Here is a 25,121-nt window from a genome sequence, read left to right on the forward strand (position 1 = left end):
CTGTTCTTTCTGTCTTTCTCCTGTCTCTGTATATTTTCTGGTTCTTTCGTCTGCTTTTATTAGTCCTTCTTCCCATGCACTCTTTAGCCACTCGTCTTCACTGGTTTTCAGATATTGCCCCAGTGCTCTGTTTTCGATGTTGACGCAGTCCTCTATACTTAGTAGTCCTCTCCCTCCTTCCTTTCGTGTTATGTATAGTCTGTCCGTATTTGCTCTTGGGTGTAGTGCTTTGTGTATTGTCATATGTTTCCTGGTTTTCTGATCTATGCTGCGAAGTTCTGCCTTCGTCCATTCCACTATTCCTGCGCTGTATCTGATTACTGGCACTGCCCATGTTTATGGCTTTTATCATATTTCCGGCGTTGAGTTTTGACTTGAGTATCGCCTTGAGTCTCTGCATATATTCTATCCTGATCGTGTTCTTCATCTCTTGGTGTTTTATATCTCCTCCTTCCATTATTCCCAGGTATTTGTATCCTGTCTCATCTATGTGTTTGATGTTGCTCCCATCTTGGTAGTTTTATCCCTTCAGTTCTCGTTACTTGCCTTTTTGTATGTTGACTAAGGCGCATTTTCTATTCCAAACTCCATCCTGATGTCCCAGATACAATCCTTACAGTCCTGGATTAGGGTATCTATTTCCTTGATGCTCTTACCATACAGCTTGATGTCGTCCATGAACATCAGATGGTTGATTCTGTTGCCTCTTTTCTTGAGTTGGTACCCGGCATCCATCTTCTGTAGTACTTTTGTCATGGGAATCATGGCTACTACGAAGAGTAGTGGGGACAGTGAGTCGCCCTGGAAGATCCCTCTCCCTGATATTAACCTCTGCTAGTCTTATTCCAGAGCTTGTAAGTATTGTATTCCAGTTGCGCATTGTATTTTTGAGGAAGCTGATGGTATTTTCCTCTGCCCACCCCATATATTTTCAGGCATTCTATTAGCCATGTGTGTGGTATCATGTCGAAGGCTTTCTTATAGTCTATCCATACCATGCTTAGTTGGTTTTCCTTCTCCTACTGTTCTTCATTACCATTTTGTCTATCAGAGCTGGTCTTTTGTGCCCCTACACTTCCTTCTGCAGCCTTTCTGTTGGTGGGGGATGGTGTTTGTCTCCTCTAGGTAGGTGTGTATAGCCTTTCACTGATGATACCTGTTAGTAACTTCCACATTATTGGTAGGCAGGTGATAGCCTGTAGTTACTGGCTATATTTCCCTTACTCTTGTCTTTTTGTACTAAGGATGTTCTTCCTGTGGTCATCCATTTGGGTGCTTGGTGATTTGAGATACAATGGTGGAGTTGTTCTGCTATTCGTGGGTGTAGGGCCTTGAAGTTTTTCAGCCAGTATCCATGGACTTCATCGGGACCTGGGGCTTTCCAGTTTGGCATTTTCTTTAGTTGGTGTCTGACTGTGTCTGTCGTGATGTCTGTGAAATCTTTGTTTTATTCTCCCTGTTTTCTTTTTTTCCTTGACTTCCTGGAGCCATGTTGCATGTTTGTTGTGTGATACCGGATTGCTCCATATGTTTTCCCAGAGTCTCTTACTTGGTTCGGCTTCGGGAATTTCTGGGTGGTTGTCTTCCCCTTATTATTATTATTATTATTATTATTATTATTATTATTATTATTATTATTATTATTGATTATTATTATTATTATTATTATTATTATTATTATTATTATTATTATTATTATTATTATTATTATTAAAATTCAGAAGATGAACCCTATTCATATGGAACAAGCCTATAGTGGCTATTTGCAGGTAGTAACAGAATGTAATAGGAAGTACAGAAAGAATAGATCAGTTATTAGAAAAGGAAAAAAGATTAAATGAATAAATAAATAGCTAAAAATGTCAGTAAATTATACGGTACAAGAATTGTTAGAGTGCAATGCATTGCATCTTTGCTTGAACCTTTGAGGTTCCAATGGCACGACTTTCTCAGGACCTCTGAAATCTTTAAAAAAAATGCTTAAAGAAATAAAAAAAATATAAACTTCCAAAACTCAGACTATACGGGGCATTAAAATCCAGAAAGCCATAGATAGATGGGACCGGAGGATAAGAACCTTGAGTTTTGAAAGATGATAATATATCTGCTCCATCCGAATTATGTACTAGCTCGTATGTATGTTAAGACCTGTTGCCTTTAGTCTAAGGCATTTTCAATTTCCTGTTTTCCATATTTGTAGTTGTAACTGGAGAAACGAATCTTTGGCAAATGTTAGACGTCCGTATGAAGCACGGGTTAGGATTACCAATATGTTGTCGACTTGTATTCAACCTGTTTGTGACGCGTGTGAGATAAGTGAGCGACGTGTGTTGATGACATGTTTTTCTGTAGTGTTAAGAGGGGGCGATCCTAATGTTGTCCCGTAAGATGACCCAGGAGCAACAGAGAGTCCAATCTGTTCACTTCAAAAAGAGGTCGATTATGGGTCTAAGAACAGTGCAGTTAATTACTGGAAATGCTCAGGTGCACGTATGTTGTATGTATGTATGTATGTATGTATGTATGTATGGATACCTTTGGCGTTTCTATTCAATTTCCGGGTTTTACTTGAAAAGGGAATACTTCGATACACAGAGTATCTGTATAATTTTCTCTAGTATTTATTCGTATATTTAGTTCGGTTTTCAGCGTTTGAAAGGTTAAATGTCGCGTTTATTTTAGACATAAACGGTAACAATGTGCGACATGGAAAATCAGTTTTTATAGGCACATACTGAATTAACATTTCGCGACTGTTTTGATCTTGGCAGAATATTACCTGTAGAAACATTGACTGCGTTACGATATAGTATATATGTTGGACTATTTTCAGTAAACAGTGTCTGTTGGCGTTAATGGTTTAAATTATTTACATAAATATTAGTTTATTTATTTGTTTATTTATTCATTTATTTATTTATTTACTCATATAGTTAAATATAAATTCAATGCTTGCGTCGGCTCCGAGACTGAAGAACCGGAATGCGCATTATTGTCTTGTTCGTTCGTTCGCCCGTCGGATCGCGTTTGTCATGCACCGTCGCCGTTGTCGTCCTATGCATGCAGCGCGTTCCTAATTAGGAGGAACGAGCGGCGTTACGTCGGGGCGTGGACCAGTCAACCCGTTTTTGATGATCCGTTGTAGGGAAGAGACGCTATTAACGCTACAAAGCTATTTCGCTCTCCCGTGGACGGAAGGTTGGTTGGTGGTAAGAGAACCGGGTTCCCTGAGAATGTCGTGCGATTGTAACTCCAAAAGTTCTAGCGGAGATGTAATACAATACAATTCTTGTATTTTAATAATTTACTTATATTTTTATCCACTTGTTTAATTTGGTAATGGATATTTTTTTCTTTCATGTTAACTGATCTCGTCTCTCTGTATTTCCAATTACCTTCAGTTACTTCTTTCAAATAAACACCACGTTTTTTGGAAGTTTGAATTTCAAAGTCTGTGGCCCCTGTCGGCTTGATCTACATGAATAGGGTTCATCATCTTCTTTCTGCGTTATTATTATTAATTATTCAAAAGATGAACCCTATTCATATAAAACAAGTCTACTAAAGGGGCCATTGTCTTGAAATTCAAACTTCCAAAGAATATGGTGTGATATCCTATCACCCTCTGTTACTTCTTTCATCTTCGGAATAATAGTAATGTTAATAATATTGTTACTGTCGTCCTGCCTGCTGTCACCCGTCCATTCACTCTTCCACCCACCCCCCACCCACCCATCCACTCACCATCATGAGGATTCTGCATGCAAAGAGCGCCCGTCGCTCGTCAAACAATAGTCGCCATTGTTCGACGCGGATGTACGAGAGGTGAGCTTTACCCCCCCCCCCCCCCCCCCTCCCCCTCCCCCTCCCCCTCCCCCCCATCGGGGGGATTTTCCTCTTTCGATAGAAATATAGAAAAGGCTTAGTTTGCGTCCTAATAAGGAAGTTGTTTGCTGGAGGTTTTTTTTTTTTCCTTTTTTGCATCAGCGGCCTCTCTCTCTCTCTCTCTCTCTCTCTCTCTCCTATCTCTCTCTCTCTCTCTCTCTCTCGTAGTTTTTGTGCTTGTAAACAACGTGGAGAGCCACATGAACAGATCCGGGAATAGCTTTAGGTCAGATTTCTGTTATTCGTTATTATATATATATGTATATTATGTGTGTATGTTTATGAATATATATATATATATATATATATATATATATATATATATATATATATATATATATATATATATTATATAATGTATGTGATATATATATATATATATATTATTTATTTATTTATGTATTTATTTATTTATTTATTTATTTTGTTGATAGGACTTTTTTTTTGTCTAATAACATGTCGAAATGCATGTGGCATAAAACTTGCTTATCATTCATTTTCATTGAAGACTTGCACACGGTTGTAGGGATCTTATTGACTTAATGAGTACTACCACTCTACAATTCGGTTTAGGAATGTTCTCATCTCACATGGATGAAAATAGGTGTTCTGGGCCAAGTTTGTAAGTCCGTATTTATGTATGTATGGATGTGTGGCGCATGCTTTTCACAATATCTCTCTCTCCTCGGATTCCAGTGCTTGGCTTTAAACCTAAATTTCATATTCCATTCAATTCTGTTCCACAATATCCTCTCCTCCAGAACCGCTGGAGGAATTCCAACCAAATTTGGCACAGGCATTTCAGGTAAAGGCGATTCAGCATATTTCAGAGGAGGGCCACAAATAACAAAACTTCAACCCCTTAGGGGGGTTAGTGCCGTCAGTGCACCTCATTCGGTGAAATGTAGGCATTACTTAAGGTTCTTTGCAGCGCCCCTTCGGCCCCTAGCTGCAACTACTTTCATTCCTTTTACTGTACCTCTGTTCATATTCTGTTTCTTCCATCGTACTGTCCACCCTCTCCTAACAATTGTTTCATAGTGCAACTGCGAGGTTTTCCTCCTGTAAACACCTTTCAAGCCTTTTACTGTCAATTTCCGTTTCAGCGCTGAATGGCCTTAGTTGCCCCAGTGCTTGGCATAATACCAAAAGTCTATATTAATAAAAGATAAAAAACTAAACTTCAAAGAACTTTTCCATGTGTAATGTACTGTAGATTCTAGCTTTTAAAAAAACCATTAGGTTTCAGACTAGGATTTGTCCACAACACGGCTCCATAGTCTTATATAGGAATATACGCTTCTTCGGACCCTATATAGCTGCAGCCCCTTTCATTCTTTTAGTGCACCTCCGTTCTTACTCCCTCTCTTCCATCTTAATTTGCACCCTCTCCTCACTGTCGTTTCATGGTGCAACTGCAATGTTTTCCTCCTGTTACGGTTTTCAAAACATTTTACTTTCAATTTCCCTTTTAGCTCTGAATGACCTCGTAGGTCCCATAGCTTGGCCTTTCGCCTGAATTTTATATCCCATTCCATTCCTGTATAGGAATGTAAAGTAGAAATCTTTTTAAACGTCTCGGAAGAACAAGGCTGCTACTACAATAATCATGTATTGTTGATGTAAGCTTGTTCGAACTGTGGCCTCATGGGCTAGGTTGGTTTCATATTAGGGATCATGAGGTTTTCATAGAAAGAATATGCGGGGAAAATCTTGATCATATAATAAGTGCTGCAACATGGTTTTAAGGTGAGCGCTGCAGTCCACTGTTGTCTTCATAAGGATTCAGTATCGTATCTTGCGTTTCTCAGTTTTTGTTTTATGTGAAATGGCCACTGTGTTTTAATTGCAGAAAGGGAATGTCTCTTAGGCATTAAGTGTATGGCCAAATTGCTGTATTTCATAATAAACGTTTTAAGATTTCGTATGGCTAAATTGCATATAAATGTTTTAAGATTTAATCGTTTGTTTAGAATGATGACATTAATATCGTGCTTGTTTAGTAGGTACTCTGCATAAGAAGCATTGCGGTGTTCTTTTAACCTGTTGAGAACGCAGATTCCAGGATGGATGTCTCCCCCTGGTATATGCTCCGCGGTCCCACAATCCTCGGGTGGTCGCGAGTTCGATTCTCGGCCATTCCATTGAGGAGTGAGAGATGTGGTTCGGAAGTCGCATAAAGCCGTTGGTCCCGTTGCTGAATAACCGCTGGTTCCATGCAACGTAAAAACACCGTACAAATAAAACATAATCCTCGCGCCGTTGAACGTTTGAACACTTTCCCTGAGGATCTTGTGCAATTAGAACCTCAAAATTTGAAGCGAAGATACAATGCATTACTACTACCCTAAACAGATCTCTTGGTTTTTTCATTCAACTACATTTTTATCTAGTTATTCATTTGTTAATTTGTATCTTTTCTTGACTGATCTCTGCTGTGTATTTCCTATTATACCTTCTGTTGCTTCTTTCGAATGAACATCCTTTACTCTGACAAATGAGCTTGAATTGCAAGATGGGGGCCCCTCTGGACTGGTTCCAGGTTAGTAGGGTTCATCTTCTGAGTAATAATAATAATAATAATAATAATAATAATAATAATAATAATATCTGTGTATGTTGGAAACAGGCCTTCTTTCAAACATGTTGTCTTAAAAATAATGGCAGAATTCACAGAATTGATTTTATACAAAATTCTTTCAATTCTCCTTATGATGAGAAAGCCAAATCATAAGGAGAATTGAAAGAATTTTGTATAAAATCAATCTGTGAATTCTGCGGTTATTTTTAATGATAATAATAATAATAATAATAATAATAATAATAATAATAATAATAATTACTTGAGCTTTATGATTATACTGTCGTAGCATGTAAATTAGCAGACCTATTCTTGAGAATTTGGAGCGAAGTTAATATGGTTGAGAATATGTAATGAACGCTTGCTTGTTTTCCTATGATGGAACTTTCAGCCGAAAATGACGGATTTTTATTTTGAAATTTCAGCCTAAAATGGCGAATCTCGTTTTCGGATCTTCCGGCGTAAAACGATTATTTTCTATGTCTGAACTTTCGGCCAAAAATAACGATTTTCTATGTTGGAATTTCGGCGGAAAACTAACGACGATTTTCGACGTTGATCCGAAACTTTTGGCCCAAAAAAAGACGTTTTTCGGTATCTGAATTTCGGCCGAAAACGACGATTTTCGACGCTGAAACTTCTGGCCGAAAACGACGATTTTTGACGTTAAAGTTTTTAGGCGAAAATGACGATTTTCGATGTCGGAATTTCGACCGGAAAAAGACGATTTTCGACGCTGAAGCTTTTGGCCGAAAATGACGATTTTCAACGCTGAAACTTTTGGCCGAAAACGACGATTTTCGACGTTGAAGCTTTTAGGCGAAAATGACGATTTTCGATGTCGGAATTTCGACCGGAAAAGGACGATTTCCGACGGCGAAGCTTTTGGCCGAAAACGACGATTTTCGATGTCGGAATTGTCTGCCGAAAACACTATTTACAAAGTCGGAACTTTCTGCTATGTGTCAGCGGTTTTTTACTTTTTTTCGCGTCAGATTTTCTTTGTGAAAGAAGTCTTAGACCAGATAAGGAGGACTTCCGCACTTGCGAAGCCAGGAAGGAGTTCAGAAGACCTCGTCTCACGTCGCTTGCTTTGTTCTTGTTTCTCACTCAGAGTCAGAGGTTTGTCCATGTTTGGTTTTCAGACGTGAACGATGTCGTTTGTGTGATTGAGAGTTCCTTAACAACTCGATGTTTTTAAATATCAACTTAACCTAATGTAGTATATATATATATATATATATATATTTATATATATATATGTATATATATATATATATATATATATATATATATATATATATATATATATATATAGCTTTCATTTCATTAGAAAATATCTTGGTACTATTAGTATAGAGATTCAGCATGTAACTTTCGCTGCTCATAGCATATTTACGAGAAAAAGTTATGGACTTTTGTTTGAAAGTTTCTATTTCAATATAGTTGTTTAAGTATATAGTTACGTTCAACATTAATTCTAAAATAATTTGCTCAGAATCTTTTCGTATTCATAGATCTGTGGAATACAGAAATAGTAATTAGTAATCGTCCACAGAACATTTAGCGTCTTCGCTTGCCTTTCTTTCCTTAACCTTTTCCGCCCTGCGTGTTTTGAGGGCGACTTCCTTGTCTTAATGTTTGTTTCTTTTTATATTACTTACAAAATGCCCAATTAGACAATACCTTCGGGCACATGTTTGTCTCTTCCTGCTCTTTTCGAAGTTGCTGTCTTATTGCCCGATTAGATAATACCTTCTGGCACGTGGTTATCTATTCATGCCCTTTTCGAAGTTGCTGTCTTGTTGCCCAATTAGACAATACCTTCGGGCACGTGTTTGTCTTTTCATGCCCTTTTCGAACTTGCTGACTTGTTGCTGTCATAGGATGACCTGAAGACACTTAAGATTTCCAGTCTAGACCATAGATTCACGCAGGCAGAGCTGCACAAGTCATACTTTAAATATTCTGCTTGAACTTTTTTTTTTTTTTCCAACAAGCAAAGTGCGTATGTGTGCCTGGTGTTTGATGGAAAGTGGATGCTTATGTGAAACCTACTAAGTTGGCCGGACTCAAAAGATGAACACTTACAAGTCTCATGGCACTGCCTCTAAAGGAGATCTTGCAACATGGCTCTCTCTCTCTCTCTCTCTCTCTCTCTCTCTCTCTCTCTCTCTCTCTCTCTAAGGAATCACGTGGGCTCACGATGGGCCTTGGTCTGCTTTTAGTTTTCTGTAAAAGAAAACTGTTGTGCTGGCTTTGTCTTTCCGTCCGCGCTTTTTTCTGTCCGGCCTCAGATCTTAAAAACTACTGAGGCCAAGTGGCTGAAAATTGGCCTGTTGATCAATCCACCCTCCAGTCATCTAACATACCAAATTGCAACCCTCTATTCTCAATAGTCTTTATTTTATTTAAAATTAAAGTAAGCCATAATCGTGCTTCTGGCAGAGATATAGGACAGGCCACCACCGGACCGGGGTTATAGTTTCATAGGCCGTGGTCCTTTCACCATTTTACTGAGGCCACCGAAAGATATATCTCGGTTGTCTTGATTATACGATGCACAGAAAACTCGATTGCGCCGAAGAAACTTCGGGCCATTTTTTTTCACTTGTTGTGTTTGCATAGTTTAGTGTAAGATCTGTTGACATTGTAAAAATATCAACAATGGGATGTACGAAACTTGTATGACATGTTATCGTTGGAATTTTGAAAACTTGACAACAGTAGTAATTATATAACTCTCTCTCTCTCTCTCTCTCTCTCTCTCTCTCTCTCTCTCTCTCTCTCTCTCTCTCTCCAGCTTATATTTTTTTTAAATTAGAGGTAACTGAATTTCATTGTGTTTTTCCAAATATATGTGTGCAAATTTCATTGTGTTTTTCCAAATATATGTGTGCAAATTTCTCTCTCTCTCTCTCTCTCTCTCTCTCTCTCTCTCTCTCTCTCTCTCTCTCTCTGAATTTCACTGTTTTTCCTAATATAGATAATATATTTATGTTCTTTCGTTTTCTTTTCCCCTTCTATGTAGTTTTGAAAGTTTAAAGCGCCAAAGTAGTGAATAAAGTCAATAAAAGTGTATTTGAATGTCACTTTAAGTACATTATCAGTACCACCTTTTTTCCATGAGAAACACGCCTTGGAAAGTTCAGAGTTACTTCAGGATAAACAAATGTTTTGTTTGATTATCATTTCTCTTTTCGTGTACCTGATTGGTCACGATAAACCTTGAACAGGCCATTGAAAATATTATTTTAGTCAAATTTGCAGTTCGTGAGGTATGTGACATACATATAAAAAATAATTACACACACACACACACACACACACACACACACACACACACACACATATATATATATATATATATATATATATATATATATATATATATATAAATCAGCTGATAGTTCATTGAGATGCTGGACGCACACGTGTGTCATTTCTATCGAATAGCGTCACACTTTGACGTCAGGGTGTGTTAAGGTGCATCAACTACTGCTTGCTCTCTTTCTTTTTTTTCTTTCTTCCTTATGGGTTGGGTTAGTTTAAAAGACTGTTTAAAGATAATATTTTGGTGTTATTGAAGGCTTATTTGCTTTTGTTATTGCAGTGTTCATAAAACTGATTTTCCATTAATTTGTAGTTGACAGTGTGTTTCATGAATAGTTCAGAAATCTTGTATAAATGGAGTCGTTGTGACGAATATTCGGAATTCTTCTCTTCAAAATAAGTATCTACAAACACTGATATATAAGAACTTGTTTTATATATATTGCATCATCTCCCTACTGTGAAACACTTGGAGCGTAAAAGGAAAATAAGAAATAGATATAAATAAAATTTAGGAAAACATATTTCACGTAGACAGCAACACAAGAAGTAAGGATGCTGCCATGTGTAAGTTGTTCTCCCCAGATTTTGTTTCTTTTGACGCGCGACATATTCCTTTGGCATAAGTTTTTGTCCTGTCAATTATGTCTGTAGTTGGTGACTGCGCAATATCTGCTTTATTCGCCTCTTCAGTAGTGTTCCCCAGGCTACTGTCTTGTCATCTACTCTCTTTCCATAATTATCAATGACCCTCAGTAGTGCACTGTACAAAGCGCCTCGGTGGCGTGATCGGTATGGTCTTGACCTGCCACCTCGATGGTCGCGATTCGATTCTTGGGCATTCCATTGAGGTGTGAGAGATGTGTATTTCTGGTAGTAGAAGTTCACTCTCGACGTGGTTCGGAAGTCACGTAAAGCCGTTGGTCCCGTTGCTGAAAAACCACTGGTTCCATGCAACGTAAAAACCCCATACAAACAAACAAAACAAACAATCAGTATAGTTTACTATTTGTCCTTCTTCGTTCTGTAGGTACTGATTCCACCTTCGCTGTTTCTTGTGTGGGTGTTTATAGTCATGTTAAATGTCATGTCACCCAAGACCCTTCGTAAAGATTCTGTAAATATCTTTGGCTTGAAGTCTTGAAGACGTCACATCCCAGTGGCGAAAGGTAGATGCTATTTGATTCGATTCCGTTGAGTTTTGGAATGCTCAGATGAGCTGTAGAGCATCTCTCTCTCTCTCTCTCTCTCTCTCTCTCTCTCTCTCTCTCTGAGCGAGCGTTATACTGGTTGTATTCAACCTTGAATTGTATATAGAGTCGGACTGATTCACCTGTAACATGTGTTACACACACGGTCGGTCGTGGGCACACACTTGTTGCTGCTGCTGTTGCGAGAGGTTCCTGTTCTGCATGTTTTATTATGTCCTTACCTTTCCCAGTAGCCATCTCTTGTATATTAGTTCTCTTCCTTTATTTACTTATTTATTTTTCGAATTAAATCTCCATCTGAAAACCCTTACGGACTTGTGGACAGAGTCGACAGACTAAGAGCACCAGAAGTCTGCGAAAGGAAACCAGCCCAGAGAGAGAGAGAGAGAGAGAGAGAGAGAGAGAGAGAGAAGAGAGAGAGAGACACGTTAGTTGAAGAGGGCAGGAGTTGAATTTGCCCTTCGCTCGAATATTCGGAGATCAGAAGATTCCAAAGCCACATTAGGCAGATTATTCCTAATCTGATCTCTTTAAAACCCGCCTACGTTTCTTGTATAATTAAAACATTATATTTATATATCATTCAAAGATGTCAGATCGCTTGAAAAGTAGAATAGTAACAACCAACATTTGTAGTCCTTAACTGATGTACTAAGGATAATCCTGCCATTAGGAATGAACTTCCATGTGATCAGCTGGTTCCTACTTTAGGCTTGTGAGCATTGTTCCTTACCTTGTGCAGTAATGACTCTCAGGTGTAATGAAGCTTTTTCTTATTATATATACTTCAATTAGCCATTTTGAGCTAGCGCTTAGTTCGATCCCTTCTCCGCTTTCATTTTAGGATTTGAAAGAATTGCACATTTTATCAAGTTTATCATTTGTATTTTATCAAGTTTATCATTTGTATTTTATAAAATATATCATTTACATTTTATAAAGTTTATGATTTGTATTTTATAAAGTTTATGATTTGTATTTTATAAAATGTATGATTTGTATATTATAAAGTTTATCATTTGTATTTTATCAAGTTCATCAATTGCATTTTCTCTATCACTGCACTGAAGCTGCTGACGTGGCCCGTAGGGGGTTAGTGCCGTCAGTGCACCTCACGCGGTATACTGTAGGCGCTACGTAAGGTCCATTGCAGAATCCTCTCGGCCACGAGCTGCAACCCCTTTCATTTCTGTTCTCTTTCTCCCGTCTTTCCATCCTCTCTCCGATCAATTGCTCGAACGTTATTTTCATCGCCGGATGAGCTTACAGGCCCCAGCGCTTGGTCTTGGGCCTAAATCAGTGGTCTTCAAATTGTGATTATCAGGTGGGCCACGGACAAAAAAAAATGTAGAGTTTAAATTTAAGTAAACAGTAGATAAAAATAAAAATAAAAGTATATTTTCTTCTATCCGGACCTATAATTATAAATCAACAGTATGTGTAAAGATATAGAAATAAATATATTTTCTTTCTCTTATTCTATCCCAGTAATTGTTCACTTGTTAATTTTTAGGTCATAAAAATGGTCATGAAAAGATTCTGAGCATATTTGTGTATTGATTTTATGAAAATCAATATTTTGAATTTATGATAATAACATGTAGTAATAAGATTCCAGTTCCAGGAACTACATGTTGTATTTTAAACTTATCAAATTCAATTCTAAATTTGAAGTAGTGGGCCATGGGTATTTAGAGATATCTCAAGTAATCAATTCCAATTCTAAATTTGAAGTAGTTGGCCATGGGTATTTAGAGATATCTCAAGTAATCAGTTCCAATTCTAAATTTGAAGTAGTGGGCCATGGGTATTTAGAGATATCTCAAGTAATCAGTTCCAATTCTAAATTTGAAGTAGTGGGCCATGGGTATTTAGAAGATATCTCAATAATTTTCCAATTCTCTATTTAAGTCAAGTGCCAATTTTTAATTTAGGGAGGGATTTATATCAGTAATCAGTTCCAATTCTAAATTTTGAAGTATGGGCCATGTATTTAGAGATATCTCAAGTAATCGTTCCATTCAAATTTGAGTTATGGGGGCCATGGTCTGGAGATATCTAAAGTAGGCCATGACCTCAAGAAGTTTAAAGACCAGCGGCCTAAATTGTAGATTCCAATTTCATTTCTGAGCGGGGGCGTCTGGGTAAAGAAAAGAACAGTATTCCGGTTATGGTCAACGAAACATCCAAGGCAACCGCCATTTATGTTGTCAACTCAGTAGGTATGTGAAGCCTAACAAGCCACATCTTTTATCTGGCAGCTTAGATAAATATTTTTAAGTGATGTGAAAAGTTTGGAATTGTGGGGAACAGTAGTTATCTTCACATAATCAGAACCTCTCCGAAGGGGGGGGGGGGGGGGGCAGTGCCGTCGGTGGACCTCACGCGGTGCACTGTAGGCATCACTTAAGGTTCTTTGCAGTTTGCGCTCGGCCCCTAGCTGCAACCACTTTCGTTATTTTCACGGTACCTCCTTTCATATTCTCCTTTCATCTTACTTTCCAGCCTCTCCTAACACTTGATTCACAGTTCAACTGCATTGAGGTTGTCCTCCTGTTACACCTTTCAAACCTTTTAACTGTCAATTTCCATTTCAGCGTTGAGTGATCTCATAGGTCCCAGTGCTTGGCCTTTGGCCTAAATACTTTATTCACGATATATTCACCATAATCAGAACCAATAAGCAGAATGTTAGCGAAGCAAAGCTAATCTTCCTAGGCTGGCTCATCAATAGAGATTTAGCGGATCGTATTCAGTCTGTTCATTGGCATTTCCTGCTCCGTTTGAGATGTATGAAGCCCGGCAGCTGGAGCTCTTCGCTTCTCTGGGAGCAAATAACTGATGTAGGAGTAGCGTCATCTGCATATCGTACAGGACCAATAAATTATGGAACTAGGGACTATAAATCTCCAAGGTCCCAGAATGCTATGTCGAGGAATGCCAGACACGTAAACGGTATGTCCCCTCCACTACAGTATAACATGTCATAAACACTCTTGGAAACTTATCTCCTACATATCACAAAGATGGACATCATGCAGTGTACTGAAGGCATCACTTAAGGTTCTTTGCCGCGGGCCTTCAGCCCCTAGCTGCAACCCCTTTTCGTTTCTTTTACCGTACCTCCTTTCGTATACTCCTCTTTAATCTTACTTTCCACCTCTTTCATCTTACTTTCCACCCTCTCCTAACACTTGATTCATAGTGCAAGGGCGAGGTTTTTTTCTTGTTACACCTTTCAAACCGTTTACTAATTTCCATTTCAGCGCTGAATGACCTCATAAGTTCTAGTGCTTGACCTTTGGCCTAAATTTTATATTCAACTCATATCACAAGAAGTTGAAAAGTCAATGACCGTAAAAGAAGGAATCTTCGACTAGCACTAGAGAATCGTTTGTTGCACAGATGTCGCTGGTTCGCGTCTCCCCTGGGGCAATGAAAAGTCACTGGTTCTGTATCATGATCAGTTACTACCGCAGTATGGGATCTGTGGTGGGAGGTTGAAGCCAAAATTCTTTGGTAGCTTGAACTTTAAGTCAGTCTCCCAGTGGGCTGGTTCCATGCGCATAGTAGGTTGCATGTACTGAAATAATAATAATAAATAAAACTGCAAATATCTCATTAACTTCTGTTCGGCTTGTTTCTAATGTGTATGCGATAGTAAGGGCGCACTCTTTGGTTCTCTAAAAGCTGCTACTACTACTACTGATATTACAACAACAGCACATTCTTGTCTTGGCTACAGTTATAGATAGGCTGAGTAAGGGCATCACTAGGACGTGATTGGTTCCTTGTAGGGGCACCGACCATCAGAGACAAGTGTCTAATCTAATGTACTTTTTTTATTATTATTATTTTTTTTTTTTAAGAAACTTCCAGCAATAGTCTTAATCATAAGTTGAACAGCACCAGAAATTCAAAGCGAGTTATACTTTGTGTGTGTGTGTGTGTACACACACACACACACACACACACACACACATATATATATATATATATATATATATATATATATATATATATATATATATATATATATATATATATATATATATATATATGTCAATGTGTATTTCATATTTATATGTCTATATATATATATATATCTATATATATATATATATATATATATATATATATATATATATATATATATATATTGTGTGTGTGTGTATTTTCTTTTGATATACAATAGTTGATGTATTGCGCAGCACAGTGTACCTTGTACCAAGCTGTCACTCACCCCCAGTTCATGAACGTTATTCACTTACTGATGGGTCTGGTAATGAACAGTTATTTGATCTACTTTAGAGCTTAATTGGCCTGCTGTGTCTCGCCTGTTTATTTCGTGTGCTGTGACGTCTGTTGGCATTCTTTTAGATTCGTTTTCTCCTACCCACGACGTTCGCTTTATTGTTATGGTTTTGTTAAATTACTTTGTATTTTTGCTGCTAATTATAACTTTCCTGATATACATATTGTGTTTTTTGCTGTTAATTATAGCTTTGTTGGTAAATATTGTGTTGTTGGCAGTTAGTGTTTTCTTGATAATTATTTTCTTCTGGATATTTATGGTTTGCTGATAGTTTTTTTTGCAGATAATTATTGTTTTGTTTGTAATTGTGTTGGATATAATTATTGTTTTATTGGTAATTATTGTATCGTGATAATTATGAGTTTTGTTGATAATTCTGGTGATAACCAACATGTTGCTGGTAATTCTGTTGATAATCATCATGTTGCTGATAATTATGTTAATAATTGTCATGTTGATAATTTTGTTGGTAATTATCATGCTGTCGACAATTACAATGTTGTTGATAATTATCAAGTTGTTGATAATTATCATGTTGATAATTCTATGATAATTATCATGTTTATAATTCTATGATAATTATCATGTTGATAATTCTGTCGTTAATTATCATATTGATAATTATTTTATGGCGATAATCCGTTTTGCTGATAATTCTTTTGATAATTATCATATTGATAATTACTTTTTGGCGATAATTATTGTGTTTTGTTGATCTTATTGTTTTATCAGCAGAATCATTCTTGTTGATGACTGCAATATCAGTAGATTGCTTCATAATAGACTTTTGTTTATGTTTTGGCTGATTTTGTGTATACGTGTGCATAAGGTGTAGTAAACATGTCGTTCTCATCCTGGAATTAGGTTTTGATGTTATTGAGCCTGATGGATTTTCGAATGCATTATTTACTATGTATGTGAAACGAAGTTGATCACATCACCGTATAAGGTTCAAGCTCGTCACTGAACTAAGTCCTGAATTCTAGGTTTCCATGGTTCGAGCCCGTGAGCCGAAGAGAGAGAATTTTTTTTTAATATAACTTCACTCTAGTTTTCGACCTTGGTAATTACCATCTACCGGGACTAAGATTTGTCGAAAGAAGAGGAGCTGAAATCCACAGGAATGAAATATCAAGTAATGGGGAATATGGAAAATGTATATATATATAAAAAAAAATGAAGTACTTGGGAGATGTAGTGGATTTATCTTATCTCCGTCTGAATATGAAATGAAAAGATCAATAGGGAGAGGATCTGCGGAAGCCAACGGTATCTCGCCCTTATTGTCTCGGGGTCTTTATGTGAAATTCCGCCTCGTTTGCTGTTTTAGCATTGGGTCTGATAACGCTTTGACACACGCACACGCACACACACACACACACACACACACACAGAGTTACAAGGATAAGGATATCTCAAAGATTTATTAGTCCATCCGAGGAGACATCGTGTACTCACTTATCCCTAGGAGCAGGTTTTACTCTGCATTCACAGTGTCTTAATGATTTTGTCTAGCTTTCTTTTCAACTCTTCTATACTGCTGCTGTTTACAACTTCTGTTGCCTGTTTATTCCATTCTCATATCTTGTATGTGAACAAGTTCCCGCAATGAGATGTGTTGTATCTCTTCAGTTCTAGTTTCCATCCATTATTTCTTGTCTGTTAGAATTTAACATAAATAGGTTACTGTCTGCTTTTGTTATGCCTTTCAGTAATTTGAATGTTTCTATTATTTGTCCTCGCAATCGTCGTGTTTCTAATCCATACATGTTCAGGCTCTCTAGTCGTCTTTGGTAACCTATTTGCATGATGGATAGAATTAACTTTGTGGCTCTTGCTTGTACCCCTTCAAATCTATTTATGTCCTTGCTTATTGTTGGTGACCAAAACTGTCCTGCATATTCAAGATGAGGTCTAACTATTGATGTGTAGAGCTGCAACACCGTTTCCTTGTTTATGTATTTGAACTGCCTCTTTGCGTATCCCACTAGTTTTTGTGCCTTCTCTTCAGCTTTTATGCAGTTTTGTGGATTTCAAGTCTTTGGTAATAATGACTTCAAGGTCCTCTTGTTCTACACTATTTATGGCATTCCCAAGTTAAGTATATCTTAGTTTTACCAGACCACTGAGTTGATTAACCAATCTCCTAGGACTGGCCCGAAGGATTAGATATTTCTACGTGGCTAGGAACCGATTACTAGTCACCTAGCAACGGGATCTACAGCTTATTGTGGGATCCGAACCACATTATATCGAGAAATTAATATCTATCACCAGAAACAAATTCCTCAGATTCCGCGTTGGCCGAGCTGAGAATCGAACTTCGGACCACCGGTTTGGTAGCCGAGCGCGAAAACCACTCGTCCAACGAGGAACTTTGTCATTCCTAAGTAGCATGTAGTTGACAAGAGGGTTGTTTGTTTATATATATATATATATATATATATATATATATATATATATATATATATATATATATATATATATTAATAATAATAATAATAATTCCTCCTTACATTTTGGAGAGCGTGCTCTGTCTTGTCAGACAGCCAAGTCATTTCAGTCCAGCATGGAATAGACCTAGTTGACGGATCAATATCTTGCCATCATCCACCCGAACTTTGTTTTGTAAAGTAGCTTCCAGCCCCACTCGATGGTTGGTCGTTATTTGGACAGTGGAAGAACATTAACCCGGACTTGGCCCTACTCTGGAGTTTTAGTATTCATTCCGACTCTCACTGAGCGACATAATCCCCTCTTCCCACTCCCCTCCCCGTATCCTACCCCACGAAAAAAATCTTGAGCGACATAATCCCAACCCCCGCCCCACTTTTCGTATCCCACCCCACGACAAAAACTTGGGTTGAATCTAGAAAAATCCATTTTCCTGCAAGTGTGTGCTTTTTTTTTTTTATGTTTTTTTTGTAACCTCCATTATTATTTCTATTGATTTTTTAGTCTTCCATAATAAATTTTCCAGAATTTATTTTGTTATTTATTAACATATTTTTCATATGTTTTTATAAATTCTTTAATAATCTCTTATGATTTTTTTTACATTTCCAAAATAATTTTTCTGTATATATGTATGTAATATGATATATATAATTATATATATATATATTTGTTTCATTTCCATAATTTTTCTTTTTTACTCATGAAAATTCTCTCATTTTTTAAAACATCTATAATAATTATTATATAATTTTTACACTTCCATTATCACTTTTCGTATTGTTTAAAATTCCGTAATAGTTGTCTTCTTACATCTTAAACCCCATAATAGTTTTTCGTTATTTCTTGTAAATTCCACAATGTTATTTATTTATTTGATTTATTTTTTGGAAACCTAAAATAATTTTTCTTTTTCACTTTTTATCGTCGTTGATATATATATATATATATATATATAATATATATATATATATATATATATATATATATATATATATATATATGTATGTATTAGTATTTTTATGATCTGACAAGAGGGGACAAAAATGAAAATTTATTATGAATTAGAGGAATAAATATGCGTGGATCAATTCTTTTGAAAGGTATGGCCTTCCTTTCTATAGTTGGTGAGTTGAATATTGAAAGGGAATCTGGCAACAGAGATATATATCACCTTCAAGAATGATTCATGATTCCGTCAATGAAATTAATATGCTTAAGATTTAGGGTACCTGGGCGTTTTTTATTTATTTTTTTTTTTTTATGTAGCTTTCGCGATTCGGTAGAAAAAAAAAAAAACTGCCCTTTTGTGCAGAAGTTAACTTTGTTCTTCGTACAGGATAAAGACAATGTCCTTTTGTACAGGAGAGAATTTGATTTCTTTTTACAGGAGAGAAAACCTGTCCTTTCATACAGGAGAGATGCTGTACTTTTGTACAGGAGAGAATTTTTTTACAGGAGAGAAAAACTATTCTTTCGCACAGGAGAGAAGCTGTGTTTTTGTATAAGAGAGAATGTTTTTTTTTCCGGTGGGAAAAACTGTCCTTTCGTACAGGAGAGAAGCTGTGTTTTTGTATAGGAGAGAATGTTTTTTTTCCCAAGAGGGAAAAACTGTCTTTTCGTACAGGAGAAGCTATGTTTTTGTATAGGAGAGAATGTTTTTTTTTCTCAAGAAGGAAAAATGTCCTTTTGTACAGGAGAGAAGCTGTGTTTTTATATTGGAGATAATGTTTTATTTTTCCAAGAGGAAAAATCTGTCTTTTCGTACAGTAGAGAAGCTGTGATTTGTATAAGAGAGAATTTTTTTTCCAGTGGGAAAAAATGTCCTTTTCTTACAGGAGAGAAGCTGTGTTTTTGTACATTAGATAATGTTTTTTTCCAAGAGGGAAAAACTGTCCTTTCGTACTGGAGATATGCTTTGTTTTTGTATAGGAGAGAATGTGTTTTTTTTTCAAGAGGGAAAAACTATTCTTTCGTACAGGAAAGAAGCTGTGTTTTTGTATAGGAGAGAATGTTTTTTTTTTCCAAGAGGGAAAAACTGTCCTTTTTTTACAAGAGAGAATCTCTGTTTTTGTATAGGAGAGAGTGTTTTTTTTCCTAGAGGGAAAAACTGTCCTTTCGTACAGGATGAGAAGTTTTGTTTTTGTATAGGAAAGAATGTTTTTTTTCCAAGAGAAAAAAACTGTCCTTTTGTACAGGAGAGAAGCTGTGTTTTTGTACAGGAGAGAATGTTTTTTTTCCAAGAGGGAATAACTGTCCTTTCGTATATGAGAGAAGCTGTGTTTTTGTATAGGAGAGAATGTTTTTTTTTCCAAGAGGTAAAAACTGTCCTTTCGTACAGGAGAGAAGCTGTGTTTTCGTATAGGAGAGAATGTCCTTTGTTCCAAAATGGAGGGAAACAACCGTCTTTAATTAACAGGGAGAGAACCGGTTTTGAAAAAAAAAATAGGAGAGATTTTTTTGCTTTTTTCTTTTTAAGAGGGAAAAACTGTCCTTTGTACAGGAGAGAATCTGTGTTTTTGTATAGGAGAGAATGTTTTTTTTTCCGAGGTAAAAACTATCCTTTCGTACAGGAAAGAAGCGGTATTTTTGTATAGGAGAGAATGTTTTTTTTTTCCAAGAGGGAAAAACTGTCCTTTCGTACAGGAGAGAGGCTATCTTTTTGTACATTTTGTTATAGTACGGGAGAGAAACTTTCCTATTGTATAGGGAAAATACCCTATATCCTTTTGTATGGGGGAGAAATTTTGAACTATTGAACAGGAGAGGAAGTCTGGCATTTTTTACAGGAGAAAAAATATTTGTCCTTTTATACTGGAGTACGTATATATATATATATATATTATATATATATATATATATATATATATATTATATATATATATATATATATATATATATATATATATATATATATGTCTTTGAACGTCATAGGTCACGACAAAAGTGGAGAAAAAGAGAACGCGGGCGTGTGGGCGATAATGAAGGAGAATGGAGGAAAGTGGGGTTGGGGGTGGTAGAAGAGAGGTGGGGGGTGGGGGTTGGTAGACGGGCGGCGAAGGTCTTCTCCGTGCGTAGGGATTGATCAATACGACCACCCTTGCCACCCACCCACGAGTCTTCTACTACAGTTGGTGGCATTGACACACACACACACACACACACACACACACTCAAATGGCAGGGCATTTCAGTTTTTTTTCTATTTTGTCAGTAAGTGTAGCTATTGATTTTGTTTTTATTTACAGGTATTTTGCTTTTGCAATCCGTTTATCATTGCAGGTGGTTGAAAAGTAATATTATAGGAACTGTCAGTATACAGTTTTGAATTCCGTACACACACTCACACACACACACACACGAGAGGCTCTCGTCCATTCATGAACTCATGAATAGTTTTCATCGTACTTCGACCATCGTACTGAACTAGAGAGAGAGAGAGAGAGAGTAGTTGTAGTAGTAATAGCAGTAGCCAAGCGATGCCTAAAGGCCTGTTCTAGTGTGAACAGCCCTTTACTCTTGTAGTCTTGTCTTGAAAGATTGTAGTTTCAGGCATATGCCTGAATTTAAGTGATATGATCTTAAAAATTATCTGTGCTTCCTATAATTTACACTATTTTAAACTTGAATCTTTCTCTCTGCTGTCAGTATAAATGTATATGTAATGATTTTATGAATACGTAAAAGTGCAACATTGAAAGGTTTCTCTGTGGAATTTGATATTATTATTATTATTATTATTATTATTATTATTATTATTATTATTATTATTATTATTATTATTAAATAATAGTAATATTATTATTATTATTATTATTATTATTATTATTATTATTATTATTATTATTATTGAATGATAATAGTAATAATATAATAAATACCCAAGAGCAAATACAGACAGACTATACATAACAGAAAAGGAAGGTGGGAGAGGGCTACTAAGCATAGAGGACTGCGTCAACATCCAAGGGCAGAGCACTGGGCGGGGGGTTGGGGGAGTATCTTTTGCTAAGAAGTGCTTGGGAAGAAGGACTGATAAAAGTAGACGAAGACCCAGAAATATTCAGACAGGATAATGACAAACAAAACGGAGGAATGGCACAACAAACCAATGCACGGACAGTACATGAGACAGACTAAAGAACTGGCCAGCGATGAAACATGACAATGGTTACAGAGAGGAGAACTAAAGGAGGAAACAGAAGGAGTGCTAACAGCGGCACAAGATCAGGCCCTAAGAACCAGATATGTCCAAAGAATAATAGATGAAAATAACATCTCACCCATATGCAGGAAGTTCAATATGAAAAACGAGACCATAACCCACGTAAATGGCGAATGTCCGGCACTTGCACAGAACCAGTACAAAAAGAGGTATGATTCAGTCGCAAAAGCCCTCTACTGGAGCCCGTGCAAAAAACACCGGCTTGCTTGCAGTAATAAGTGGTACGAACACTAACCTTAGGGTTTGATTGAAAATGATCAGTTAAGGATTCTCTGGGACTATGGTTTCAGAACAGATAAGGTGATACGTGCCAATAGACCAGACGTGACGTTGATTGACAAAGTCAAGAAGAAAGTATAACTCATTGGTGTGGCAATACCGTGGGACACTAGAGTGGATGAGAAAGAAAGAGAAAAAATCGTTAAGTATCAAGATCTGAAAGTAGAAATAAGAAGGATATGGGATATGCCAGTGGAAATTGTACCCATAATGATAGGAACACTAGGCATGATCCCAAGATCACTGAAAAGAAATCTGGAAAACTAGATGCCTCAGTAGCTCCAGGGCTCATGCAGAAGAGTGTGTTACCAGAAACAGCGCACATAGTGAGAAAAGTGATGGACTCCTAAGGAGGCAGGATACAACCCGGAACCCCACACAATAAAAACCACCCAGTCGAATAGGATGACTGATAGACCAAAATAATAATAATAATGATAATAATTATAATAATAATAATATTATTATTATTATTATTATTATTATTATTATTATTATTATTATTAGTATTATTATTATTATTATTATTATTATTATTATTATTATTATTATGAAGTAAGCCCACCGGAGGCGCCATTGACTTGAAATTCAAGCTTCCAAAATACGGTGTTCATTGAAAAAAGTAACAGAATGTAATTAGGATTACGGAAGGACGAGGTCAGTTATTAGAAAAAATAAAATTAACGAAAAGATAAATAGAAAAAAATGTAACTTCATAAAATACAAGGAGCTGTGATGGAAAATTTTTTAACACAAACTTTGATGAAATATCATTTAGAACGAGAGAGAGAGAGAGAGAGAGAGAGAGAGAGAGAGAGAGAGAGAGAGAGAGAGCAAATAATTCTGATGGTATAGACCTGAGATGCATTCCTGTTATCCAACATATAATTTTCATTTTTTTTCCAAGCGACTTTGCCCCACTTAATTCTGTGCTTGTGTCGTGTGCATTTCTCTGCTCTATAATCTCTTTGGTAGAGGAATCTGGCATTATATCGATCTGTGCAAGCTACATTAGAGTCTCTCTCTCTCTCTCTCTCTCTGTCTCTCTCTCTCTCTCTCTCTCTCTCTCTCTCTCTCAAATTGTGGCGTTGGTACTTTGACTTCTCGTTTTGCATTCTCTATACTTAAAGACTAGTTTTCCTGCCTTCTTCTCTATCTCTCATGGCGTTTCTTATCTCTCTCATCTTTTCTCATCCCTTTCATTTGCCTTCCGTTGTCTGATGACAAAGGGTAGGGAGGGGGACGAAATGTGTTGCATATAAGAATGTTTCTCGTGCCTCGGGGAAATTCGTGATGTCATGCGATAGAAGGTCTTTGTGTGGGCTTTGTGTGTGTATGTGTGTATGTATGTATGTATGTATGTATGTATGTATGTTTTTCAACTTTGATTTTACTTCCAATAGATTTTGTTTCAACTGTATCGACCTTCATTTCGTCAAGGGGGTTAATTTCAGGCTCTTCTGGGAATGCGAATGCAGCTCTCTCTCTCTCTCTCTCTCTCTCTCTCTCTCTCTCTCTCTCTCTCTCTCTCTCTCTCTCTCTCTCTCCTCCCTGGTGCTGCCCAGAGTGTATTCAAAGGGTTCATATGCAGACTATGTCTGGGATTTCTTGTTGATCACCCATCCTGTTAATGATCAGACCCGACGTTCTTCCAGTTCCTTAATTACGGTCAATATTTGAGCTTTTATGTCTTTTCTTAATATTAGCGGATTTCAAAGTTCATTTTGGCTCCTTTAAATCAGTCGACGAATCGTGATTATGCATGAGGTCCCTTGACGTTGTGTAAAAATTCTTCTTGATATCATGATAGTGAGGAAACGTCCTGTTTCACTAGTTTAAATGGCTGTGATTTTGTGAGTTATTATATTTAGTCCTGAATCATTTGTACTCCACTTCGTTGCTGCTTTTTATATTTTTTAAGTGCGCTAAATGAGATGAAATTTTACTCTGTATCTAACCTAAGGAAAAAGCTTCTGTTAATTTGGAAATGATTCAAGGGGTCAGTATATAGACTCAAGACTAACTGTTGTGTTTTATTCGAATGTATTGCTGTAGTTTTCTCTTACGCTCTGTTTAGCCCGAAACCCTATATTTTATGCATTCACACGCTGCTGCTGGTGAGTGGCACTTGCAGTTTGCTAAATCAGACGCTTATGTACCATGTCATGTTTTAGAGGTCACAAAGTCCTTTTTCTGTACAAGTTTTGAACTCGTCATTAACTGTGTGAATGAGTTGACGTTCTTTTGGCGTGTCGTGAATTTTTTAAGGCTCATCTGGACGGATGCCAGGACGCTTTCCCATGCGATTTCATCATACGAGTACATGCAAAAGTTAACAAGTTTGCAATAACCAGAGGCCTCATGTTGGTAGTCCCCGTTGGGGGGTCGTGGCGTCAGTTCACATTACGCGATGCACTGTAGGCATTACTCGAAGTTCTTTGCAGCGTCCCTTCAGCCCCTAGCTGCAACCCCTTTCATTCCTTTTGCTGTACCTCCGTTCATGTTCTCTTTCTCCATTCTGACTTTCAACCGTCGCCTAAGAGATGTTTTAACTTTATTTTCAAATGACCTCATAGGTCCCAGCGCTTGGCCTTTGACCTGAATTATATATTCCATTCCATTCATATGTCTGAAGTGAACACATATGAACTTACGGAGTCCAGGCTGCCAGATTGAATCATAATCTAGTGTCATAACTTGAGGACCAACAGATAAAGAAATTAGGTTTGGCTTGGTTATGACTGGTATATGTACGTAGTGCCGGTTCTTGTAAGAATACTAATGACGACATCGCTGTTTCAGTGTCCTTACTCGGAGGAACAAACGTACCTGAGTCCG

The 25,121-nt window shown here is 37.0% G+C and overlaps 1 protein-coding gene across 1 annotated transcript in view; it reads left to right on the forward strand.

Annotated features, from left to right (window-relative positions):
- The window catches only part of LOC135215473 (phosphatidylinositol 4-phosphate 5-kinase type-1 beta-like), a 555,040-nt gene that overhangs the window by 147,212 nt on the left and 382,707 nt on the right, over nt 1–25,121 (forward strand).

Source organism: Macrobrachium nipponense, chromosome 5, assembly GCF_015104395.2.
Source record: "Macrobrachium nipponense isolate FS-2020 chromosome 5, ASM1510439v2, whole genome shotgun sequence".
NCBI lineage: Eukaryota > Metazoa > Arthropoda > Malacostraca > Decapoda > Palaemonidae > Macrobrachium > Macrobrachium nipponense.